A 7,599-nucleotide genomic window follows, 5' to 3' on the forward strand; every position below is an offset into this window, starting at 1 on the left:
CACACACGCCAGCCGACCTTACACGTTACGCGTTACACATTACGTTTACACGTCTAGGTTAGGTTAGGTTAGGTTAGGTGGACATGGGTTAGGTTAAGGGGACTTGGGTTAGGTTAAGCGTCAAACTTAGGTTAAGCATTCAAACACGTCAGGCGTCAGAGGCTAGGCTAGGTTAGGTTAGGTTAGGTTAGGTTAGGTTAGGTTACACGTTAGGTTAAGGGGTCAGTGCTAGGTTAAGAAGCGTCAAACGTAGGTTAAAAAAGCGTTCAAACGTGAGGCGTGAGCCGGACAGCTTACCGTACGTAGACGTTAGGGGCTCACAGGCTGAGCTCACCTCGCCACACCACAGGTTAGGTTCGGTTCGCTCGGCTCAGCGTAAAGCGCCGAGGTCAGGGTTACGTTCGTTCACCTTCGGGCGCCACACTTTCGGTTGAAAGGTCGCGACGGGGCGACGTCGGCAGGCACGCCGCAAACGAACAAAAACGTACAGACGACGTCGAAAACCGCCGACAGACGGGGGAGCAGCACGACCACGACCAGATACCGAGCGCGAACGAGACACACGCGAACCACCCCCACCGGCCAAAGGGCACCACACAACAACCCAGAGCACCACGTGTCGACACCAGAGCAACCCGCCGCTCACGCGACATGGCTGGCACCGAAGGGCAACCGCCCGCAACTGCGCTTTCCGCGCCGGCCCGGATGCACGTCGTGCTACAACAACACCACTACCGTACACAGCCGCTGTTCACAACATCACTATCATGCGCGCCCGCGGCTCGCCGCCGTCGCAGTCGCAGCCCCAACGCCAGCACTTTTGCACCACCATTCACACGCACCGCAACACAGCTCGCCGACACAGCCGAACAAAACAAACACCACACAACAACAGCAACAACGCCGCCGCCTCTACTTGTGCCGGCGACCCACCCCGCCGATGGCGCACCTTTCGCCAGCCGGCAATCGACACACACGCACGCACGCACCCACCCACCCACCCACCCACCCACCCACCCCCCGGGGCCCAGTGCAAAAAAAAACAAAACAAAAACAAAACAACACAAACGACACGGGAAGCGCACACCGCCACTTCGCGCGCACGCCACCAACCAGTCGTCGTCTCAAAATAACAAACACAAACAAAATAAACTAACAACTAGGGCAACACAAAACAAAAACGCCTCGCACGAACCGCCCACAAAAAGGACAAGCACACGCACAGCCTCTGCTGACGACCACGACGCAGCGGCACGCTGCTCCTGTCCCGCGCCCCGCGCCCCACTCGATTCACAACTCACGCGACACCGTCAACGACGGGCTCGCTTCCCGCAACCTACCACCTTTCCGCCACGACGCACAGCCCCAGCCCCACCCGACGACGCCCGTGGCAACGACTGCACTTTCACCACCGCCTCCCCCTTCCCCCCCAAAACACACACACACACACACACACAGCCAAAAACGCACTCGCGACCCACACATGCACGTGCATCGGCACACGCCAACCAGTCAACGTCGACAACCACACGCAAGGCTCGAAACGAAACCGGCGTCCTTCCACGTTGCCATCAAGCTACGCGACACAAGACACAAGGAACCAACACAACAGCCGGCCCCACTAATTCCCACTCTCACGCCGCAAAAAGCACACCGAAACCGCCAAACGCACGCACATTCCCCTTCGCACTGACAACGACCGGCTCGCTACCACACACCTCTCGGCAGCCGTTTCACGCCAATTCGCCACACCGCCCACACAGTCGACAAGCGCCCGCCCTGTACGGCACACGCAACGACGCAGCGCAGCAAAGGGCGCCCGCAACACATACCTCTCCTCCCTCTCTCTCTCTCTCTCTCTCTCTCCGCCGCCCGACGCGCCAACCGCCACACCACACCGCCAGCCACTCGCAAATTGTGCACTGCCACCAGCCACACGTCCAACACGCCGCGCCGCCTCCGGCCACCCGCCAGGGGGCGCTCACGTCCGCGACAACAGCGCGGCCCGCCGGGCCGGGCCGAACCGAACCGAACCGAGCCGCCGCTGCTCTGCACTCGGCACGGCCACACCCTGCTGCAGACCGGGCTCGTCTCTCTGTACGCGTCTGCCTGCGCATCAACACAACACGACCTTTTTTTTTTTCTCTCTCTCTACCGCCATCCCTTCTTCTCGCGTTTTACTCGTTGTTGCAGCAGCGGCGCACACCTACACATCCACAGCCCCAGCCGAGCCGGCCTCACCTCAGGGCCCGCCGCCAGCGTCTCCTCCTCGGGCACAGGTGCGGTGCTGTGGCCGCCCATCCAACCGCATTGCTGGCCGTCCAGCCACCAGGCGTTCCCACTGCCGCGAGCCACGCCGCGCACCGACCCTGCTGCAGAAAACGAAGCATAGCCAGAGACCGACCGATACACAAAGCAAGCCGTCGCCTCGCCTCTTGTCCTTCCTGCCTTCCTTCCGCCCCCGCCCTTCTCACACCACCGCCTCTCCACTTTCGCCCCCGCCTCCTTTTTTTTTTTGTTTTTTTTTTTGTTTTCTTCTTTCTTTCTTTCTTTCTTTCTTTCTTTGGCCCTCTCTCTCTCCTTCCCGCCATGGCGGTTACGGCACCGCCTGCAGCGGCAGATTTTTTGCGCCCACACGCCTACTCCTACCACCATTAACCTTGCCCTGCCCATCAACGTCGCAGTCGAACCGACGCTTGCCAACACACTGCCCACGTTCCTTTCTCTTTTCGGCCTACGCCCATTACGCGCCGCCGCCACAGCACCTTCCCTTCCCACAACACACCGACGTCATCACACGCACCCAAAAAACAGGGGGCCACGACCGTGTTCCTCGCCCACTCCCATCCCGCACGGTACGCACATTCCCAACTACTACCGCGCACCCTCCCTTTCCAATCTGTGTGTCTCTGTGTCTGTGTCCTGTCCGCGCGTGACGCCTCTCAGCATCCGCCGTCCCCCGTCCCGTTTTCGCCCCCATGCCGTCGTCGCGCCGCCTCCTCCCCGTCCACCGCCGCCCCTGTCCGCCCCGCACCACACCATACACCGCTGCTTGTCCCGGCCGTTGCCACCAAAGGCGCCGACCGCAAACGCGCCACGCCGCAGCCCCCGTGCGTCTCGCGCTCGCTTGCATCTCCGTGCCGACGCTGCCTCTCTTCCCGCTCGCACTCGACCTCGACAACACAGTCTTTGGCTCCGCCACTGCGTGTTCCGGTGGTACGCACGCTGCAACACGTATGTATTCATTACCAGAGCGATGGCGAGGCATGACAGCATCTCTGTCTGACCAGAGAGTTATTTATCGTTGCTAGTCGGCGCTTGGACCGCGCCAGACGACAGTAGTGGCACGCACCGGGTCGCCAGGAACAGTTGTTATATATATTGTAGCGCGAGTCGGGAGAGGTAGTAGTCGGTCGACAGTAGTAGCGGGTGGACGGTTGTACTGAGCGGGCGTCGGCGGCGTGCTCTGCTCGTCTCGCGACTCTGGTCACGGTTCGGGACGATGTATAGTATATTGTGTTATAATCAAAAGGTAGTGTGAAGCTGCATTGCGCAAATCTGATAACGTATGTTCATTGTACTTATTTTGTTCAACAACAAAAGCCCCACTATTACTTTTTTCTAAAGTACCTTTTGTCTTTTAACGAAAAACATTCACTTTTTAAAGACTACTTCCTATGGCATTTCCCTCCAAGGAGTGCAATTAATTACCAGCCAGCACTCATTCATTGCACACAGCTGTGTAAGGGGTATCTACAATTGAGGAGCGGATATAAATGCAAATTTTTTTTTTTTTTTTTTTTTTGTGTGTGTTGTAACCTCCCCGCAAATTTTAAAATAATGGACAATGTTATTTACGGATGCTAATGGACATTGCGCTAATTGTAACCTCGCCCACAATGAGAGGTATTGAAAATGGCAACAAAAATGTGAAATTCGCAATCTGACTCAAATATAAATTCTTCACAACATTTAAAGTCCGTTCAGTGACAAGAAACTTCAATTAAACCGAAATATCGGTCTTTGGCCCTGTGCAAAACAATCAGAATTAAAGTCTTACCTCCGAATAAATGGATGTCACATTTCTGCTCTTGTTGTTGCGCAGCGCTTGGAGGAACTGCATTGCAAATAATAATATTCTCTTTTTTTGTGATTTTAGTGAAATTTTTCTTCAAAGAAGTGGAATGAAATGTGAAGTGCAACGAACTCTTTAGTTCAATAAAAAATTAAATGTTTGAAAAATGCTTTTGAAATAAACATTATTATTGGGGAACTTGTTGGAGAATAATTACAATAAATAAAATTTTTCATTATCTAATGATTATATTAATTAACAGTATACCTTATTCACCATCTTGACCAGTGTTGCCGACCGCCTACATCACACAACCGCACTCGGCTCCTACTACTGACCGACCGCTCTGCATGACGACTATTAGCGTACTGCACGCGACGACTACTGACAGAGTACAGCCCTCAACTACACAGAGCTACAGACTCGCAACGACTGACTGACTGACTGACTGAGAACCGCTCGCAACACTCGCGCAGTCCAGCGCAAACTCTCTGGTCACAGATGCTACAATGTCTCGCCATCGCTGCTATGTTACATACGTGTTTCAGTGTCTTTTTCATTGGGGTAACAATCTTTGGCTCTTTTTATTCTGAATACAGGGCCAAAGGTCAACGCTGCTGCCCTTATACAATTTATCAGGTTTCATTGTGTCTGTTGCAATGTTACATACGGTTCATTCTTTCATTAATATTATCGTTGGGTTTCTTTTGTAGGGACGTTAACATTCTGGCACATTTTTATTACCATCGGACTCTCTGCTATTTGTGCAGGGAGGTTATACCTGGGTCCATTTCCATTTCCATTTACATTTTAATATTGATAGACTTTTTGTTTTCTTTTTTGTTTCTTGTTGTTTTTCCTTCTTTTTTTTTTTTTTGTTTTGTTTTTCCCGCTCTCACCACCACCGCCGCATCACGCCTTCCGTTTTCTTGGTTTCTTTTCTGCTTCAACATCACCGCGCCCCATTTCCACACCACAGCCATCAGCCTCCAAGACGGGCAGGCGCAGTGTGCCATTTCCGGCGCACAAGCACACCCGTACGGTACTCTCCTCGCCCCCACGCCACCAACAACACAGCGACCACGCGGCTTTCAGGCATGGCACGGCACGGCACCGGCGAAATGCGCCGCCCCCGCCCCTCCGCGCATCCGTCCGTCTCGCCACGTTCACTGACAGCCGCGTCTGCGGCTACACCACGACAACCACAACACAACACCGCTCCCCTCCCTGGCAACTCATTGTTTTTCTCCTCCTCTTTTGCACAAACCACAACGCCGAGCACAGGCGCAAGCCACCCACACCGCGCCCCTCCCCGTCCCGTCTTTGGCCGCCGCTCCTCGTTTCCTCGTTTGCCCCCTCCCATCTCCCGAAATGCCATGCCAGCAGCGTTACGCATGCCCCTCCCCTGTCCACACAACACTACCGCCAAACGAACAGCCTTCCGGGCCACATGCAGGGCACGCCCACCTCCAAACACTGCCAATTCACGGACGCGCACACACACACACACACACACGCACACACACACACACACACACACACTCACTTTCTCGACACCTTTCTGTACGGAGGGTGCGTCATCTCGACCGTGACAGAGTGACGGCAACTATCGACGATCCATTTCCCCCCACTGGTAAAACATGTCCACTAACACCTACATACATCATTCAAGTACACAGACAATAGCATACACACAATGGGAGGGCACACGAACATGGACGGCACGGCACTGTCATACACTCTTCCTCAGAACCATATCAACAAACGTTACGTACATCCGGGAAAGCGAAAGCGAAAGCAAAGCCCAATGCAGCCGTCAAAGGTAACGTTCACCACGGCAGACACTTGCAGCCGCGCCGCCGTTAAACGCATTTCAGTGCGGCTCCAATACGCCTCCGACACGGGAACGTTCCGTTGCTCTACGAATGCGTTTCTCCCCTTTTTCCCTTCCTCTCTCTTTTGCCCCCCCTCCTTGCACTCTTGCCTCATTCCTCACGTTCTGCCCACACATTCGACCGATCAAAGTCAACCTTTCGTTACCGTTCTCAGCGCGACGGTGTACAACAGTATGACGGGTGTGCCCAAGACTTCGGTTCAGTTGCGTGACGCCGGTCTATCGCGCCGATCGACAGTTACTCAGGGGGCGACGGATCGGACCACGTCACCGACACACAAAACACTTTCAAACAAACAAATACATACCGGATGGACACAGACAAACACGTGTACAGACATTCGCCAAACAAACGACGACGACCGCCGCCGCCGTCGTCGTCGTCGTCGTCGTCGTCGTCGTCGTCGTCGTCTAGCGTCGCGCTTACTGTACTGCACTGGACACGCGTGCATCTTGAATGACGACATCGGTGTGCGTGCGTCGTACGCAATCAGTCAGACACGGCTATCAAAAATCAGAGTCGAATGGTACATCATCGTGCGTGTCGCCGTACACGTACAGTACAATACAACAACAATGCGTCTTAATGGCACGTTCATTTCAACGTCACTCACACACCTCCACGCTGCAGTTACGTCGCACCATTGTCAAACTCGGCGTACAGCAAAGGGAATAGTGGGCGGCAAAGAAAAAAAAAACAAACCAAACAAAAACATTTCACATTTCACCCTCGCCATGTATGATGTGCAAAAAAAAAAAAAACAAACCCGCAAACGGCCGTCGTTACGGTGACACAAAAGTCGCCGATCGCACTGTCCCCCCTCGCAGACAGGTAACACACACCAACACCAACACCAATGGGTCAAAACCACTCCAACGAGGCGTGCCACCATTCCACGCCACGGCGACCAACCTCGTGGCCGTACCCCGCAACACGCTTTGACGCGCCCCCCCCACCCACAATCAAAATGCACACATACATCACAGCCGTCCACACAAACAACAACAACAACAACAACAACAATTCCGCCCTTCCCGCAAAAGGCAAGTTGGTGGCCCTGAAAAGGGCCGTTTTGCCGCTCTCGCAACGGAGGAGCCTTCTCCATCCTTCCTTCCTTCCATTCCAGAGCCACCTCCTTACTTGGAGCTCGTGTACTTGGTCACCGCCTTCGTGCCCTCGCTCACGGCGTGCTTGGCCAGCTCGCCAGGCAGCAACAGCCGCACAGCGGTCTGGATCTCGCGGGACGTGATGGTCGAGCGCTTGTTGTAGTGCGCCAGGCGAGAAGCCTCGGCCGCAATGCGCTCGAAAATGTCGTTCACGAAGCTGTTCATGATGCTCATCGCCTTCGACGAGATGCCCGTGTCAGGGTGCACCTGCTTCAGCACCTTGTAGATGTAGATGGCATAGCTCTCCTTCCTCTTGCGCTTCTTCTTCTTGTCGCCCTTCGAAATGTTCTTCTGCGCCTTGCCAGCCTTCTTGGCGGCCTTCCCGCTAGTCTTGGGCGGCATCTCGAACGAACGTACGGCAGCAGCAACACCAGTAGCAAGCGCTCCGCTCTAGTCAGCGTCTCCCCACACAGTGGCACCCGCCGCCAGCCGCCGCCGCACCTTTACCAGCTCGCCCTGTTGC

Source organism: Schistocerca americana, unplaced genomic scaffold (genome assembly GCF_021461395.2).
Source record: "Schistocerca americana isolate TAMUIC-IGC-003095 unplaced genomic scaffold, iqSchAmer2.1 HiC_scaffold_68, whole genome shotgun sequence".
NCBI classification, from domain to species: domain Eukaryota; kingdom Metazoa; phylum Arthropoda; class Insecta; order Orthoptera; family Acrididae; genus Schistocerca; species Schistocerca americana.